At 40.2% G+C, this 18,728-nt stretch overlaps 1 protein-coding gene across 1 annotated transcript in view; it reads right to left on the bottom strand.

Annotated features, from left to right (window-relative positions):
• Positions 1 to 18,728, bottom strand: part of LOC143890043 (adenylate kinase 4) — a 30,367-nt gene that overhangs the window by 648 nt on the left and 10,991 nt on the right. The window lies entirely within an intron of this gene.

The raw sequence follows: 18,728 nt of genomic DNA, 5'->3' as shown, positions 1-18,728 counted from the left end.
AAAAAAAAAGAATAAAACTTTTCAAACTTAGTCTCACCTCATATGGAAATCATATATCCTAGATCCAAAACATCACCTGGTGCGATCCAACACATCTTTTGTTGCCAAATTTACAGACCTATCCAACAAGCACTATCATCACTCCCATCTGTTACCTCTCTCTACACTCAACTGCCCAAAACTCTTCCCATTGCCACCACCCCACGCCCACAACCCTCATTGCCACCACTCCACGTTCAGTCCATGCCCTTATCGCTCCTGTCCCCACAACCCTCAACTGTCCAAATCTGTAATTTGATCTTTGTTTATTGCAAAGCTCTTCCCACCGCCGCCACCGAATGGCCAGTCCATGCCCTTATCACTATTGTCCCTGCTACCCTAACTGTCCAAATCTGTGATTTGATCTTTTTTTTAATTTCTCTCCTAAAGAAGGTGAGATGGTTGCTTGATGCTGGACAGATCCATGGATTTCAAGAATAACTAAATTTGAATTTTCGGAATTAGAAAAATAGATAACTTTAGAAATTGGTCCGGGCAATGATCCAGCTGTTGGATTTTCTTTCAAACTTTAGTACGAGACAGGAAATAACTTCAGAACGAAATTATCAAAGTCCAAGTTCAATCAGATCATAAAAACTCAAATCTTGGAGGTTTTTCTAAATTCGCACAATTTCAATTTTCAGATAAAATACTGATCATAAAACACACAGTGACTGATAAATCGAGTTGAAACTTTGACTATGTTTGGTTCACTATAATCTGAGAAAATCCTAAAAATTTCACACAAATCCGACAGTTTAGATCAACAGCTCTGATCAATCTATGGAATTGATTGTTTGGATCAAAAGTCCAAATGATCAAAAGTGCAGGAATTTTAACGAAGGGAAGAAATGAACAGAACAAACCGACAACTGACGCCCTGATACCAAATTTTGATGAATATTTTATAAAAATAGGATCCAAGAATATAAAAACTATTGTAAAAAAGATAACTCTTCCACGAACAATAAACCAGGAATATGAAATTTGCAGTCAAAATATATCAGATCAAGGTTGATTATATCCGTAGATCTGATTATAGGGAAGCCTTGCGGAAATCTACAGCAAGACTATTGAGATTTGGGCTTCTCCAAGAAAAACCCCACAGGAACAGATTTGTTGTCAGTAAGACCCAAAACAACAGAATTCTTGCACAAAATAATAAAGTTTGAACTTATTTACTTATTCAAATCAAGGCTGCCCCAAAAAGAAGAAAAAAGCACATTATATAACCCTCCCTTGCTACCCTGATAGAGTTGACTTCAATCCTATTTACAATAGAATGCCAAAAGGAATAAAACACCGAAAATTAAATATTAAATACGTTGTATCCCAACAATCCTTTTCTGACAGAAGCTTCTAACTACTAACTTCTCGAAATAAGACCTGACACTTTTGAACCAAAATATCATTCACTAAACCTTTTTTTTTTGGAAAGGTAACTAAAATTTATTCCAAATCAAAGATCATTACAAAGAGGGGGACAAGTTGTCTCCCCACAGTTTAAATGAATCAGGGCAGCATGCACCGTTTCCCAATATAATAAAAGTCCATAACAGTAACGGAGATATTCAACAGGGATCCGTCAACACGCAAGATAAAATAATGCGTGTATTTGGGATGTCAACTTCCTCTTTCGCCAATTCATCAGGCATCATGTTTGCCGTTCTTCTCATATGATTAAGCTGAGGGTGTAGTACACAGACCAAATCATGAATCGTGTCAAGCGTGTTGTGAAGTCTCCACGGTCCACTACGGCGGTTCGAAGCCCAGGCGATGATGGTATTGGCAGAGTCACCCTCGACGATTAATGGGCCCAGGTTGTTCTTTTCATACCATTGCAATCCAAAAAGTAGCACCTTCACCTCCGCTTCATTCACTAAGCCAATTAAAATGAGCTCCTCGTATACAATCCCATAATCTGAGGATGCCCCATTCTAAGGACTCTTAAACTCAAGTAACTTAAGTGATTTAAGTGGGAAAAGACCCTACCACCACTATGACTTGAAAACTTAACAAAATACTCCATAATCACTCATTTAATTCCCTGATGAGGTCCATTCCATCACTTCAACTCCAACTAAGCTTGGAGTTGATTTCTTTGATTGTGGATGTATTGGAACGATTGTTTATCCATTGTTGTATTCATGAGGATGGTTCTCCATCATTGCTTCCATAAATTTTTGATGATAGTGGGATTGCTGAAGGGATTTGCTTAGAAAGTTGTGCCTAAGAAAAGGGTGGGAACTGTTTGAAGCATGGTTTCAAAACTCCAATGTGTCATCATCAACTCACCTGAATCGACTCCCTTTTACCTTGGTCGCGTTCTTGTTTGAGTCCATGTTTTGCTTTACAAAGCCAGTCAAAATTCCTTTGACTCTCCGAGTTAAGACCGTGTCAGACTAGGTATTCAACAGAGTCAATCAAGTATTCAGTAGCATCAAACGACTACTCAGCTGCATCAACCGAGCAATCAATCATGTCACGCCAAATTGACTAGCGCTTTCTTTGGCCGCGTTTTGGCATCCATTCACATCTAGAGTCCTTATTTTGAAGTGAGAAGGTTAATAATAATAATAAGAAGCAATTTAGGATAGATAAAAGAGATTTTTGTTTAGTTTTCTTTAGAAAGTTTCCACTCTTGTTTGAAAGAATTTTAGCCTGTTTAAGACTGTCTTAGAAGTGCATTAGAGTTGGAAAATGTCTAGGATTAGAAGCTCTTATTTTAGAAAGGTTTTGGAGTCATAACAGAACAAGTATGTGGTCTACAAAAGGGGTCCTTAAACTGGTCTGGTAAAAATGACGAAAATTAAAATTTCTACGGGCAGTTTTCTCTTCAAGACAAAACCATATCATACTGTAGACACCCAATTTTGTCAAGGAGGAACTAATGATAGGTTGTCGCGAGGAAGAGTCTCATGACGAGTCCCAGAGCACTATCCTTTTCTCTCAATCTCTCTCTAGGTTATTGGAAACAGGAAAATACTTTTCAAAAATAATTTTTATCCCAGAGATGCGACAAAAGCCTGTCTTTGTACAACACCTACTTTTTACGGTACACCCCAGAAAACCCGACGTGGTGATCCCCTGCCGCCCAACACGCACGGGAAAAGACCGGCTCCCACACATACTCTCCTTGTCACTTATATCAAGGTATGTGCTTGGTTTTATTTTTGGTTTAGTTTAAGTTCGAAACTTGTGTTTTTTAATTCTATTTTTGTTGCATCATAATTGATTTTTAGAGCAACATCGATATTAGGACTTGTATTTGATAACATGTCTACGAGAAATCGTCACATGGAGTTACTAGAGTGCGAGAGATAACCAATTAGTGTTTCAAAACTGTTAATGTCCGGGGTTTTTTTTTTAACTTGATGTCTTGATGAGACAAAGTAGATACTTGATATAAGTGACAAAGTAGACATTTGTTTTTTTGAAAATTGACAATTTCATTAATAATCAGGGAGAAGACAAGATGTCTCACACCAAATACAAATGCGAAATTAAAGCAATTATAGAGTCTGCCACATTAGTTAAATTTAAGAAGCAGTGACCACCATGGTCTCCCTAAATACTCCTTCCTTTGCTAAGATGTCTGCTGTCTCATTAGCCGATCTTCTTCTATGTTTAATCCTGGGTTCCAAAATTCGTATAAGGTCCAGGATCTCAGCAATTAGCCCTTGAATCTGCCAAGGACCCCTTGAAGCATTCGAAGCACAACTAATTGCATTAGCAGAGTTCTGTTCCACAATCATATGCCTCAAATCATGTTCAAAAGCCCATCGAAGACAAAAAAGAAGGGCTCTTACTTCTGCCACATTTGCATCGCATTCTCCTACCTGTCTTGGAGTAGGACATGATGGTTGATTCCCTTTCATCCCTTATCAGACCCCCAATCCCAGCCTTACATGGATTACCTATGGAACTCCCATCGAAGTTCAGTTTGACCCAACCTGAGGGAGGTGGCTTCCATTTTGACATCGGTTTCGTCCGAATTTCTATCCCATATGATCACACACTAGTTTCGTAGAATGTATAGAACTTTCTTTTTTACTTTTGCCCAGGAGATGATCTCCACTCTAATATCAGCAATAACACGGCTTGCACTCCTTTGTCATTCCTCAAAAATCCGTTGATTGCGTTCTTTCCAGGCATTCCATACAATAGCATACGGAATGGTACTCCATAGTAACCGTCCTGAGTCCCCAAAAGGACCAGAGTTTCAGTTTAGCAGTACTCTCCTGATAGATTTAGGACAAACCCATGACATTCCAAAAATTCTAAAAGCCTTAGTCCAAAGTTTAAAAGAAAAAAGGCAGTGCAAAATTAGAAAAAAGGCAGTGCAAAGAAAAAAGGCAGTGCAACATCTACTCGCTAGATGGAAACGCCTCTTTTTAAGCCGTTCCACAAGTGTTAATTCGCTTGTGGACTAGTGTCCATACAAAAGCCAATACTCTTGGTGGAGCCATGGACTTCCATACTCTGCAGCTAGAAGAAGCCTGGCCACTATTAATAGAGGCAAAAAAATGACTAAGCAGACAATTCCCCATTCGGTTCTGGTGTCCATATTCTCTTGTCATTTTTAAAATTCGAGCAATACATGGAGTTTAATTGTGTGAGGAACAACTGGAGATCCAAGATTTCCTCATCCTTGAGGTGCCTTCTCCGCCATGGACGCCTCAGGATTCAAAGCTGTCCTAGAGAGCATCGGAAAGGATTCGCGAGCACTATGTCGCCACACCACAAGTCACGCCAAAATCTGACCTCTAGCCCATTCACCCCATTCTGTTCCGTATTTCCTTCCGATGAATTTATGCCAAAGCGCAGATTTTCCATTTCCATACCGCCATAACCATTTGCCAAGTAACGATTTACGGGCTTTAATTTTGCCTATTCCAAGGCCTCCATTCTTCTTCAATTTAGATACCTTTTCCAATTCATTAGATGCTTCATGTTCTTGGTGGTGCTGTCCCCCTCCCATAGAAAGTCCCTCTGAAGCTTTTCAATTCTCAGAGCCAGTTTCATTGGTATTTTGAATAACGACATGAAGTATACAGGCATGTTCGCTAGGGCTGATTTTATCAATGTGATTCTTCCACCCAGCGAGATGTATCTTCTCTTCCAAGTCGCCAACTTGCGTTCAATTCTTTCAATGACCGGGTCCCACTGAGCTGCTGAAGGAATTTCGAAACCCAAAGGTAGACCAAGATAAGTTACCGGTAGAGAACAAGCTTCGCAGCCTATTATCATTGCATACCTCTTGACCAGGTCCTATTCCACATTAATTCCCGTCATCATGCTTCTCCGAAAATTAATTTTCAACCCCATACAAGTCAAACCATCTGAAAATGTGCCTCACATTAGCAACCGAAGAATCCACATTTTCAATGAATACCATAGTAGGACTGTCAATCGGAATGGGCAAGCTCGATGCCCGCCCGTTCAGCCCGCTAAAAGCCTGTCCATAATTAAAATGAGAACAAGCCAAACCAAGCTTGGTCAAAATTTGAAGCCCAAACTCTAATTTGGGCAGAGCTTGATCAAGGGTCGTCCAGCCTGTTATAGGCCCGGGCCCGATAATATATTTACTATATAATTTTTCAGGATTTTTTATGCCCTTAAAAATAACATTAGACATTAATTAAATAGGTACTTAAACATTAACAGAATAGAGGTAGCCTAAGGATCACCCTTTAAGATGATCTTTAAATGAGTCCCAACGAATCATTTACAGTTGTTCATTTTCCAAAGCAGCTGCCTCTCTCTGGCTCTCTAGTTTAGTCATTCCCAAGTGGCAAGCATGCTAGGCACAAATACACGGTTAATGCTACCAGTTCCAGCGCCTCTCTCCACCTCCAAAAACACGACCATATGCTCTTTCTCTCTACACCTTTGGGGGCTTCGGTAAAGCCTTTATAGTCTTTTCTCGTGCAGAAAATAAGAGGTGATGGGCAAGCCTGAACTCGGCTGGAAGCCCGTTGTGGAGTTTGGGCAAGCAAGTTTTCTAATTTAGTCAGGCCCGAACTCGGCTCGTAGCCCGTTGTATAGACATGGGCTGAGCTTGAGCACCTCAGGCCCGCCCAAGCTCGGCCCAATTGACAGTCCTATACCAAAGTATCGTTCGCAAACTGTAGTATCGGCGAATTCATAGTAGTTTTTTTTTTGTTGGGAGGAGAGAGGAGTGGGGCGTCGCATAATATTTGGACCCTCTTTATTAATATCTACAAAAAATGGCGTGTCAAATTTGCATGAAGCTTATCGGTCCAATACAATACTATATATGTGGATAAGAAAACTTATCAATGTCAAGTACACATGATCTTTTGGGTTGCAGAGAGCCCTCCTTTTTCTTCTCACTTTCTATTTTTTATTTTTGCTTGTTTTAAACATTTTTCAAGGGAAGGAGAACATCATTGTTTCCGTGAAGTATTTTGTCTAGTGACTCCATTGGGAGGTGGCATTTGAGGGAGGTGTCCACTTTAGAGAAGATGAAGCAAGAAAAATATGTTCAGATTTGGAAACTGGAGGTGTCATAGGACATGAAGTGTTCAGCTATAGATGACATAGGAGACAATGCTAGAGATTTGGATGCCTTGCTGGTTGGGAGAGAAATGTCAGATTTGGCAAATGATGGAGTAACGGTCGATGGCGGAGAACAGTCTCCAATTTGGTTCAACCATTATAGAATAATCGCCACAGGTTTTGAACTTAAATTCCACCTAAAGAAAAACTAAGCACATACCTCAATAAAAGGCTATAGGGAGATTTATATATGGTGCCTTCTCAAATAGGAAAAAATAAAGAAAAGGCAAACCAACTTTTCATTAGTTTCAATTTTCATCATGATCACAAAACCAGAACAAAGGCCTCTTACATACACCATATACTTGCCCTTTTATGACTCTGAAACCTTCATAAAGTAAGTGCTTCTATACCTAGACAAACCCAAATATCGTCCAAAATTTGAACTTTCTATCCTAAATTATTTCTAGTTATTGTTGTTATTATTTAGTTACGTAAGAAATTGTTGGGGTTTGGCCGCTAGCTTAGTTGGTCAAGGCTTTGTCCTTCAATCTTAGGTCGGAGTTTCAATCCCAGCTAACCACACACACACACACACACACACACACATCTCTTTAAAAAAAAGAGAGAGTAGGAAACTGGTTCTAATTATGAAGTAGCCCTATTTCATCCTTCCTACATTAACGTCGATGTCCTCAATTCAAGATAGAAACCCTAGATGCTTCAACAGTCCCTTTTCCATTACATGGACTTTCTTAAACCTAATAAAAGTATTCCGAAAATTCATGATTCAGCAAAATTCATAATTATCCTTCTCCAATTTTTGGTTTAAAGAACTTATGGGCCTGTGCCCCATCAATTCCCTCCCAGAAGGAGAAATTCAACTCCGATGAATTTATGACCTTACTATACTGTCTTCAATTTTTGAACAGAGATATTTGGAGGTCCCTTCCACTGATTGAGGTAGTAGAGATTCATACCTTTCTTCACAAAACCTCCATGCATATCCTTCAAAAATTCTTTTCATGTATTTTCCAAAAGAGCATATCATCTTGATACCACTTCACAATTGTGAATTGAGTTTAGTAGCCTCATCTTCTTTGAGAATTGTGTTCGAAAGATTTGATTTTTACAACACCAAATTATTGAAATTGAGCGTAACCCACAAAATTAATATGAGAAAACTTTGACCGTAACCCGCGAAATTATTGAGACTCCACCGTGAAAGTCTTACTCCTTTTTCATGGATTCATCAGTGTCCTCGTCATAAATTCATTAGTTAAAATTTTATTGTAGATCCTCTTGTTCGTCGTAAAATTTTCCAACTCTCTCTCTCTCTCTCTCTCTCTCTCTCATGCTTGGGTAAACCAAAATTCCATGAAAAGTAGGTGAGGGCTGTATACCAACGTGCCATAAATGATTGTCGGCCTTTATCGACATGGCCCTGACCCCAATCCTTTTTGCAAGAGTTGAATCGCTCATGTAGCTTCATCGATCTATTGTCAAAGTATCTACTTTTCTTGTCAAGACATGAACAGGTTTAAACCACTAATCGGTAATCTCTCGCCCTCCAAAAATTCCATGATGACGATTTCTTGCAGACTTGTTATCAAATACATGTCCTAATATCGTCTCTAAAATCAATCGTGGTGCAACAAAAATAGAATTAAAAATCATAAGTTTCAAACTTAAATTCAATAAAAAATAAAACCAACGTGGCCCCCCAACCCCTATCCTTTTTTCAAGAGTTGAATCTCATGTAGCTTCATCCATCTATGGTCAAAGTATCTACTTTGTCTCATCAAGACATTTAACAGTTTTCAAAAAAGTAGACATTAACATGTCTACTTTGTCAAGGAAGGTTTCCCTATGGCTTCCCTATGAATCAAAGCTCCTAGGCGGATGGTTTCCCTATGGCTTTCTTCCAAAAATATTGGAACATAGTCAAGGAAACTGTGGTGGACTTTATCTTTGTATTCCAGGAAAGAGGTATAATTAGCGAAGCCGCGAAGGCGACTTTTATAGCCCTTATCCCTAAGAAGGAAGGGATAATTGGAATAAAAGATTTTCGACCGATTAGCTTGATTCATAGTGTTTCAAAAATCATTTCCAAGGTCCTTGCAAGTCTGTTAAAGAGCGTTATGGGTGGGATCGTATCGCAATTCCAAGGAGCTTTCATAACCGGAGGTTGAAGAAGAGGGGAAATGACAGGAGTACCCTGATTATCAATAAGGAAAACTAGTTTTATAAGGACAAAACCCAACACTCAAGAGGGTGGAGTATTTTTAGGCGGGGAAGAATGATGGGAACCATACTTCACAAAATGGGCTAAACATGCTGGTGGGGCTCATTTAGAAGTGCTTTAGAGTTTCGTAGGACATAATTGTCTTTTATTCTTGTAGAGTGCATATCAACCATTTTTTAGGTTTTTTTATGTTTAATGTAATTGGGATGGGTTGGTAGTTTGTAATTGCAAATCAATTTAAGTGTTCCATTTCTTGTTTGCGTACTGCTAATGCAAAAGAATACTTTTCTAACTAATGGTTTTACTGAATTTCTTACTTCACGAGGCATTATACATTAATCTTCATGTACTTACACATCACAACATAATGGTGTTGCTGAGAGAAAATTAAGGAGATTCTTAGATATGATTCGTACGCTCATGTTCCAGATGAGAGTTCCGAAGATTTATTGGGGAGATGCAATTCTTACAACTTGCTTTCTAGCGAATCGTCTTCCTTCTTCTATTCTACCTGGTAGTACACCATTTTCTGTCATGTATCCTTCAGGTGATCCCTTTCCCTTAATACCTCGTCTTTGGGTGCACCTGTTTTGTCCACAACCTAGGTCATGGTCGTGATAAACTTGATCCTCGAGCGGAAAAATGTATCTTTTTTGGTTACTCTCGTACTAAAAAAGGATACAAAAGTGTTATAGTCCTCAACTGCAGAAAACAGTTTTTTAGAATGGTAACTGCGGAAAATATTTGTCTCTACGGATGTGACATTTTTTTAGGATACTTCTTATTTTCATGATCCGTCTTCGAGTCCTGTCGAACCCGCTATAGTGACTCCTTCCGTGACACCTGATACGGAGCCAACAGAGGACATTTCAAAACTTGCACCGAAAATGTACACTTGAAGACCACGACCGGCTATTTTTCCTACAGGCAAGCCATCATCTCAACTAGCTAATCCTCATCCTCAATCAGATACATCTACATCAGGTGATCCTCCTGCATCTGATTCGCCTATTGCTTCACGCACTCAATCTCACACTACTGCACATCCAACCTCACAGTTTGTTTCTCATGAGCATCTTTCGCCTTCATTACGGTCATTTGTTTCGAGTGTTTCTTCTGTTTCTTTGCCTAAGACAGTTTCAGATGCTCTTGCTCATCCTGGTTGGCAGGCTGCAATGGATGCTAAAATGGCTGCACTCAGTTCTAATAAAACGTGGGAGCTTGTTCTTCTACCTTCTGGAACACAGTATATGGGGCTTTGCTATTAAATATCTTCCAAATGGAACCATCGAGCACCTCAAAGCACGCCTAGTGACCAAGTTGGTATACAGAGATTAAAGAATTTCCTCCAGAGAGTGTTTTCCGCCAAAGATTTGGGATTCCTTGATATTTTCTCGGCATTGAGGTAGCACGTTCTCATTATGGGCTGTCTCTGTCACAGAGAAAGTATACTTTAGACATATTGGAAGAGACATACTGTATGGGGGGTAAAACCTGCATCAACACCTATGGATCCTAATGTTAAACTCCTTCCAGATCAGGGAGATTTGATGGAAAATCCACGACGATACAGGAGACTTGTTAGGAAGCTGATTTATTTGACAGTTAATCGATCTGATATCTCATATGCAGTGGAGTTGTTAGTCAATTTATGAATTCTCCTCGCACATCTAATTGGGCAGCAGTAGTTCAGATCATTAGGTACTTGAAGGGTACGCCAAGAAAAGGATTGTGCTTCAAGAGAAATGGTCATGAAAGAATAGAAGGGTTTACTGATCCAGATTGGGTAGGATCTCCAACAGATATGAGGTCTACAATTGGCTATTGCACCTTCGTTGGAGGTAATATGGCGTCTTGGAGAAGCAAGAAGCAAGACATTGTGTCCAAATCTAGTGCAAAAGCATAATATAGGGCTATGTCATACACAAGTGGAGAATTGATTTGGTTACGCTCTTTTCTATCCGAGATTGCTCTTTCATCTTCAGATCTAGTACGATTATATTGTGATAACAAGTCGGCAATTTATACTGCCACTAATCCAGTCTTTCATGAGAGAATCAAACATATTAGGGTAGACTGCCACTTCATTCGTCATAAAATTCAAAGTGACAAGATATGCACTATGTTCACTCGATCAGCTGATGAACTCGCATATGTGTTAACTAAACCATTAGGGCCAGCTAGGTTAAAGGATGTTTATAACAAGCTTGGAATGTATGATATATACATTCTAGCTTGAGGGGGAGTATTAGACGCACGCCTTTCATCAAGGGTATTTTTTTGTCTTTGTATTCCACACTTACATATAAATGTATATAAGTGTTGGCGAAACGGTAAGGTTGCTCCATTGTGACCTGGTGGTCACGGGTTCGAGCCACGAAAGCAAAGCAGGGGTAAGGCTGCGTATATCTAGCCCTCCCTAGACCTCGTAATGGCGAGAGCCTCGTGCACTGGGCCTCCCTTTTTTATTCCACACTTGTATATAAATATATTTTCGTGTGGAGAGAGCATAACTCTTCTACGCCATTTTCTTCCTCTTAACCATTCTCTGTCTCACTTCCCTCATCATCTCTCTTTATCTTTCCACCATGTAGCTATCTAACTATAGGTTTTGATTGGGCGAATTATAGGGATTGCTATCAATTCTAAAAGATCCATCAAAGGTGAATCACATCCAAAAGGTTTGCCTCATATTCTTTTTTAATGGATTGTGCATATGCCATATAAGGAAGAAGTGGAAAAAAAATAGGAGGAGGTAAGTTTCATTTTATCCCTAGATTACTTTAGGTCTTTTGTGTTTTTCTGCGAAAAGTATTTTTCTGTCAGTTTTTTCCAGTTTTTTTTTCCATTTATTTCGTTTTAGATTTAAGGACCCACTATTTTCACAACACGTGGCCACCTAATTCCAACTCGCAAAAGAGATGTTCAATTTTCGAAATTCCCACTCACCTACCTCGAACTAACCAACGCCACAGCCCGTGCATGATAGCCAAAACTGCTATCATGAGCCAAACCTTGTTCTCCGCCCAAAGGCACACATACCACCGCCACTTCCAGACCATCCTCCGCCATTAGCTCATCACTGGAGGATGAAGAATCATCACCATTAAAATCGTTATCTACCGACTCCTCCACACTAGAACGAAACTGTAGACACCCCATTTGCTGCACTTTAACTTACAATATTCCACAAATGATCCGTGGAATCTCACTAATTGTCACACTGCCAGAGTCCTAAGTGTCCAAGATTGATAATAGGATTTACCCGGTAAGCTTGTTTGGCTCGAAGAGTTGGAAAAGTAACCCGTTTGGTGACTTTAGTATACAAAAACCATCTGAGAAGTCCATTACCATGTACTTATATGCTTTGGGTCATCTAAACCATGATCCAACCTTACGGATCAGCAATTGGGACAAAATTAACTACGGTCACTCGGTCCAAGCCCTAATTCCATCCCGAGACCCGATTTTCATTAAATCACGAAATCGATGGCTGAGAGTAATTTGAATATTTTTCCTACTAATTTAGGGTCATCTGATCATAAATAAATCAATCGGGGTCTATCCCAACCTGTATTAAACATTAGATCACTTGAGCGAAAACCCTGCGGAAACCCACGGATCAATGCAGATAAATGTGGGCCATCGAAATTATTAAATCTAATAATTAATAACAGAAATTTAAATATTTTAATTAGTGTCAAATTCATGCTTTAATGGCTGGGACCATCGATCCAAAATTGATTAAGTCGGTTCAATCGGATCATTAATTTGATCAACCGTCAGAAAGATGGGTCGCCATTAAAAATCAACGGCTCTCATTGGTCGAAAATTTTAAATTTGAAATTTATATGGCAATATTGGGCTTAAAAGAACGAGGAAAAATCAGGGATTCATAATTGGTAAAAATAATAAAAACTAGCAACAAAATCTCATGGAATCTCTAATTTTGACTTTCCCATACTTTCTCTCTCCTCCCCCTCACGGTTTCCCAAGTATGGGAAAACGTCTCCTTGCTCTCATCTTTCCTATTTTATATAATTTGGTGAATATTAGAAGATTATGAGAAAATCTTTTCAAATTTGGGAGAGAAACATATGATGTGATCTCATTGGTTCAAGACATTGCTTAAAACTTAAAGAGACACTTGTCCTCTCCGAATTGGACTAAATTGTTACCAAATTTCCAGCATATGGGTTACTTTTAGACGTTTCCAAAGGCCTTCCTATTGTTTCTTTGTTTGCAAAAGGGTTGGGGACAAGTGGCATCATCATATTCATTGAATTGTTTCCTACTTTTTGCAATCAATTAGATCATTTCTATTCTTCACAAAGTCACTCAAATATGGATGTTTTATTTTGCTCTTGGAAATGTTCCCAAGTTCGGAGAATAAGAAAGATTCCAAATGCTTTCAATCTCCTCCTTCCAATTGCTTTTAAATCCTTCCATTAAATCTCTACCGCACACCTTGCAAGCCAACCAAGCTAGCAACTCTTGCACCTCATAAATACCCCAATACCCTACACGTTTTGGGAGGACCAAATAAAAATTCTCTCTCTCCAATCAAGAGAATTCGAACATTCTCTTTCTCCCCAATCCTTTAACCAAATTCCTAATTTTCTCCTCCAACAACTCTCAATTTTCACTCTCCCATAATCCATAGCCAAATACCTCATCTTTCTTTCTCCCTAACCCATAACCGAATACCCCCAAATCCATCCCCTCAAAACCCTTTGGCCAAAAATCATTAATCCAACTTATTTTGGATAAAGGAATCTAAGCCCTTGGATTGGGGTTCAACTACCACAAATCATTATCAAAGAAGGAAGATCAAGAGCAAAGAGGATTGTCACGAATCTTCACAAGAGGTAGGCCAAGTGAATCTTGAAAGTTAGTAATTACAGTAAGAGAAAAACATGCAAATCCTTTTATTTCTCTAAGATCTTTGAATTTGTGGGAATTTCTAATTTGATCCCTAAATTAGAGAAGTTCATAAGTTAAAGATTTCTTAGAATTGTAATCAAATCAAAGGCTAGAAAGATTCCACTATAAAATGATTAAAATTAACGAAATTTGGAAAATAAGTCTACTTTTTTTTGAAAAGCGACAGGTTTATATATATATATATATATATATATATATATATATATATATATATATATATATATATATATTAATATATGAAATCAAAATATACATAAGATAGGGACCAGCGGTCCCTACCTATTTACAATTGGCAAGGATGCCAACAAACCAAAAACAAAACCATCTTTGTACCAACAGAGACCACAAAAGAGACTCCCCTTAAGATGAGCACTTCTTTAATTCCAGAAGGAGCCCAACAATCTCTGAGGCGAAAATCTCCTCGTCTAGGCTCAGGGTCGAGAGCTCCTCATCATATGGTTATTTCTCTCCTATTGCTTTCTACGTAATAATCATAGCCTCTAACTTTTGGATACCTACCTCCTTATTTTCCTCCCACCGAAGGCGTCTCTTGAGGTCTTTTCATCCTCCATCATCTTGATGAAAAAAGGATGCTTGTGCATAGGAGAGTTTCTTTCACGTTTCGTAATCCAGTCAGACTAAAAAACACTTCCGGCCTCCTAATAGCAGCCTTTTTAAATAACTTCCATTGTCTTTTTAAGAAGTCCCTGATAACTTCTCTATGAGTAGGCAAATGTTTAGAGGCTAAATCCTCCATATAAACCATCTCTTTCATCTGGTTTAAGGAGTCCTCCCTCTGATACGTCCACCATCCGTTTTCTCTTTTGGCCTAAAATCAAGGGGCTTGAAGAAGCATGGCCAGAGGAGGACGAAGCGTTCTAATTTTCCATTTTGTAATAGAATTCTTAAGCCCAGGTATATATTAAACGAAGACGAAGGGGCAAGAGAGGCTAATTTTATGATAAACCGCCTCGGGGCAGCTACTTTGCGTAAGCCAAGTATCCGAATTTAATGTGGCATGCAAAGATCTCCCGCTATCATTCGTGAGCATTATTGCGCCAGGGAGGCCATTTCCATCCCCCATTACAAACAACCTTCACAGCCTTCCCGAATCAGATAAAAATATTGCCTTTTCCGATTATAATCCCCCAAACCCACACCAGGACTTAGGGACCCCCTCATCCACAAGCGACTAACGAGGGGGTTCCAGCAATCGAATTGTCACATTTTGAAATTTCAACCACTCCTGGTGCGAGTTTCAGGGGGGTCCTTATTTTGTCCATAAGTGATCTTCCACACGATGGCCCCTCAGTGGAACCAGATTTATCCATTCTGCAACCTTGTTTCCCCATGCATACATTCTTCGCCTTTCGAGGTTCCATGCGAGATCCCGATATGGGTAATCGAGAGATCCTTGGCCAAAAAGTTTCCAGAACTTCCCTTGTCTTCACAAATCTACTCTTCCATAACTTTTGGCACAAGGATCTGACAAACCTAGGAGGAACTGTATGGCGATGCCCCTTCCTATTGGGCCTTCTCTTAGTAGGATCCGACAGTGTGGGAAGATTTGAGACTTCCGAGGGACTGACTCCATCCAGAGGAAGGGACAGAAAGGAGGTAGGCAACGTATCCTGTGTTTGACCTGGCGCATCCGTAAGATTCAAATTTGAATTCGAGGGCCCCATTGGGTCAGCGGTCTCCTTACCCTGGGTTTTCGAGGAGAGAGAAATCGGCGTCCCCCGCTCCGCCGACAGCTGCTCCAGACTTTCATTATTCCGGATTGCAACTCCCACAGTGTAACTCTGATCCAAGACTCGAATCTGAATAAAGGGTGGAGGTGGCTTCCCCACGGAACAAGGATTTTTGTGGATACAAATGCCATACAGTTATTATGACCCCCTTCCATTTTCACTTCCAACACACGACCAAGTAAATTACCTAGTGCTTCAACTGTCGATTGGGCCCAATCGTGAAGAGGGTCCCATAAAAGTCAACCCATCGAGCCTCCACACCTTGAGCGAACTCTGTGCTCTAGGTGGAGAGAGAAATCAAATGACTGTCCCACATCTCCGATCCTTTGGCCAAGATCATGTCGGCCTCCCCATCCGATTCGAACATAAACAAAACTTCATTGCTTGATAATTCACAGGGACAAGGAAGGGAAGGGATGTTCCAGGATCTCTTCGCCCACTGCCAAAGGCCATCGAGGGATCCAGCTCCCAATGAGGCAGCTTTTAAGAGTATTCAGTCTCGTTTCTACCTCCTTGCCCGAGATGAGTAAGGATGAGGAGCCCCTGTCAACCAGCGAGGAAATCATCCCCGAATCAGGCCATCGGTCAGCATCTTTACCGGCATTATCCAATAGGCCTCTCGGGCGCTTTTCTATTTCTTACTATAGATAGCCCCTTCCAGCCTAACCAAATGGCACCTCCGGCAGTTGTTTCTTCATTTGAAATTGAGATAATGACAGGATGAACAACCCCAATCCCCGGGTCTCCAAGATAGCTCCTCCTTGCTTTGATTCCTTGACTCCCTTCGATGAAATGGGACTGAAACACCTAGCGAGATATCGCGATGGGTGTGCTTACACCAACAACAACAACGTCGCCATTTGAAGTTTCAGCATGCACGGGCTAAGCAAAACCAATCCGCCTTCTCATTCTGATTTGTTGCGAACGCCATCTAGATCACTTAATGGATGAGTTCACTTAATGAAACTGAAATAAGTTTACTTTTTGAAAGCTTTCCAAAATTTAATTAAGAAGGGTTTTGCATGTTTTTTTCGACCAATTAAAGCTTGAAGTGTTTTCTTCTTCTTCTTTTTTTCTTGCTCAAATGCTACCCGAGTGCTACCCCAACCTATTAGTGAACCCAAAATCCATAGGCAAAGCCCCAACCCTTACCCCATGGCCAACCCAGCCTTGCAAACCCAAACCCGATAGGACCTTGCTTCAACCTATGGCTTACGCGAACCCCAACTCAACCCAAAGTCGAGTATTCCTTAATCCCCACAGCCCAGACCCACCTAGCTAAACCCAAGCTCACTTTGACAATATTAATATCTAGCCCATCGAACTAGCCTACCCCATCCAGGCTACTCTATCGGAATCCCACGATTCATTATTTCATAGCCACCACTCAGCTACCCACGATCAACCACCACCATCTAATTAATTCCATCAGACCCTATCATGCTCACCTCATACCCATCCATATCCAAACAACATTCATTATCCTATTCCATCAAACCATCATGCTCCCATCCATTAGATCAAACAACCATATTCCTTAGTCTCATCCAATTGACCATACATCAGACCAATGTCTAGTTCAGCTACACCCCATCATCCACACACTTATCCTTGTAACCACATCACAATAACCCCTATACTTATTTGGATATCCCATAAGCATGTCATCATCCCCAACCAACCACATCATACACCCATGTCCATGTCCAGTTCATTTACCCATCCCCAACCAACCACATCAGACACCCATGTCCATGTCCAGTTCATTTACCCAAATCTAATTTGGCCTCATCCCATACCCCCATCATTCGGCTTCCTATCCAAAAAGACCCCATTTATTTGACCACACCATGCACTCGAACCCAACTATCCCGAACTTGCAAACCCAAACCCGATATTACCTTGCTTCAACCTATGGCTTACCCGAACCCCAGCTCAACCCAAGTTGAGTATTCCTAATCCCCACAGCCCAGACCCACCTAGCTAAACCCAAGCTCACTTTGACAATATTAATATCTAGCCCATCGAACTAGCCTACCCCATCCAGGCTACTCGATCGGAATCCCACGATTCAGTATTTCATAGCCACCACTCGGCTACCCACCATCAACCGCCACCATCAATTAATTCCATCAGACCCTATCATGCTCACCTCATACCCATCCATATCCAAACAACATTCATTATCCTATACCATCAAACCATGTGCATGCTCCCAGCCATCAGATCAAACAACCATATTCCTTAGCCTCATCCAATTGACCATACATCAGTCCCATGTCTAGCTCAACTACACCCCATCGTCCATACACTTATCCTTATAACCACATCACAATAACCCTATACTTATTCGGATATCCCATTAGCATGTCATCATCCCCAACCAACCACATCATACACCCATGTCCATGTCCAGTTCATTTACCCAAATCTAATTTGGCCTAATCCCATACCCCCATCATTCGGCTTCCTATCCAAAACCAAGGTTTTAAATTTCGGTTTCGGAATGCGTTTCGGTCCTCACCGAAACTGAAATTTCGAAATTTCAGACGAAATCCCTTGAAATCAAATCACGTAATACTTTATCTCCTGCAAAATTTCGAGGAAATCCCTGAAATTTCGGCCGAAATTTCGGTAATGTAGGCTGAAATTTCGGGAGAATATTAAATAATTAATAAAACCCAGATTTTTGGGTGATATTCCTTAAATTTTGGCCTGAAATTTCGAATTTTCGCTCGAAATTTTGTAACGTCTCGAGTTTACCCAATTTCGATTTCGGTCTCAACCGAAACCCGAAATTTCGGATTTCAGTCGAAATTTAAAACCTTGTCCAAAACGACCCCATTTATTTGACCACACCATGCACTCCAACCCAACTATGCCAAACCCAAGCTAATTCGACCCAACCTCATGTGCTGTATAACTTTTGCTATTTTCTAATACACACTCTGCACATTCACACCACCTAGCAAGACTCAAATTCACCGAACCCAATCCCTAAGACACTTCAACCATAGAAACCCATGATGTATATGCACATAAATAGTCAAACCCATTTCATGTTTACATGTGCTGTACATGTAACAATACCCCCCGTAATTAGTTAGCCCCTACTAAAATTAACCAAACCCCACCTCTTAGAAAACAATATTGCTAAAATTTCAGCAAAAAAGACCAAGTTGGACGTTTCTACATGCTCCCAGCATCATCTTGTACACACAATAATT

Source organism: Tasmannia lanceolata, unplaced genomic scaffold (genome assembly GCF_043159265.1).
Source record: "Tasmannia lanceolata isolate RefF3 unplaced genomic scaffold, GAP_Taslan_0.1 ptg000013l, whole genome shotgun sequence".
Classification (NCBI taxonomy): domain Eukaryota; kingdom Viridiplantae; phylum Streptophyta; class Magnoliopsida; order Canellales; family Winteraceae; genus Tasmannia; species Tasmannia lanceolata.
Note: the sequence above shows the minus strand (reverse complement) of the source record. Positions and strands in the feature narration are given on the sequence as shown.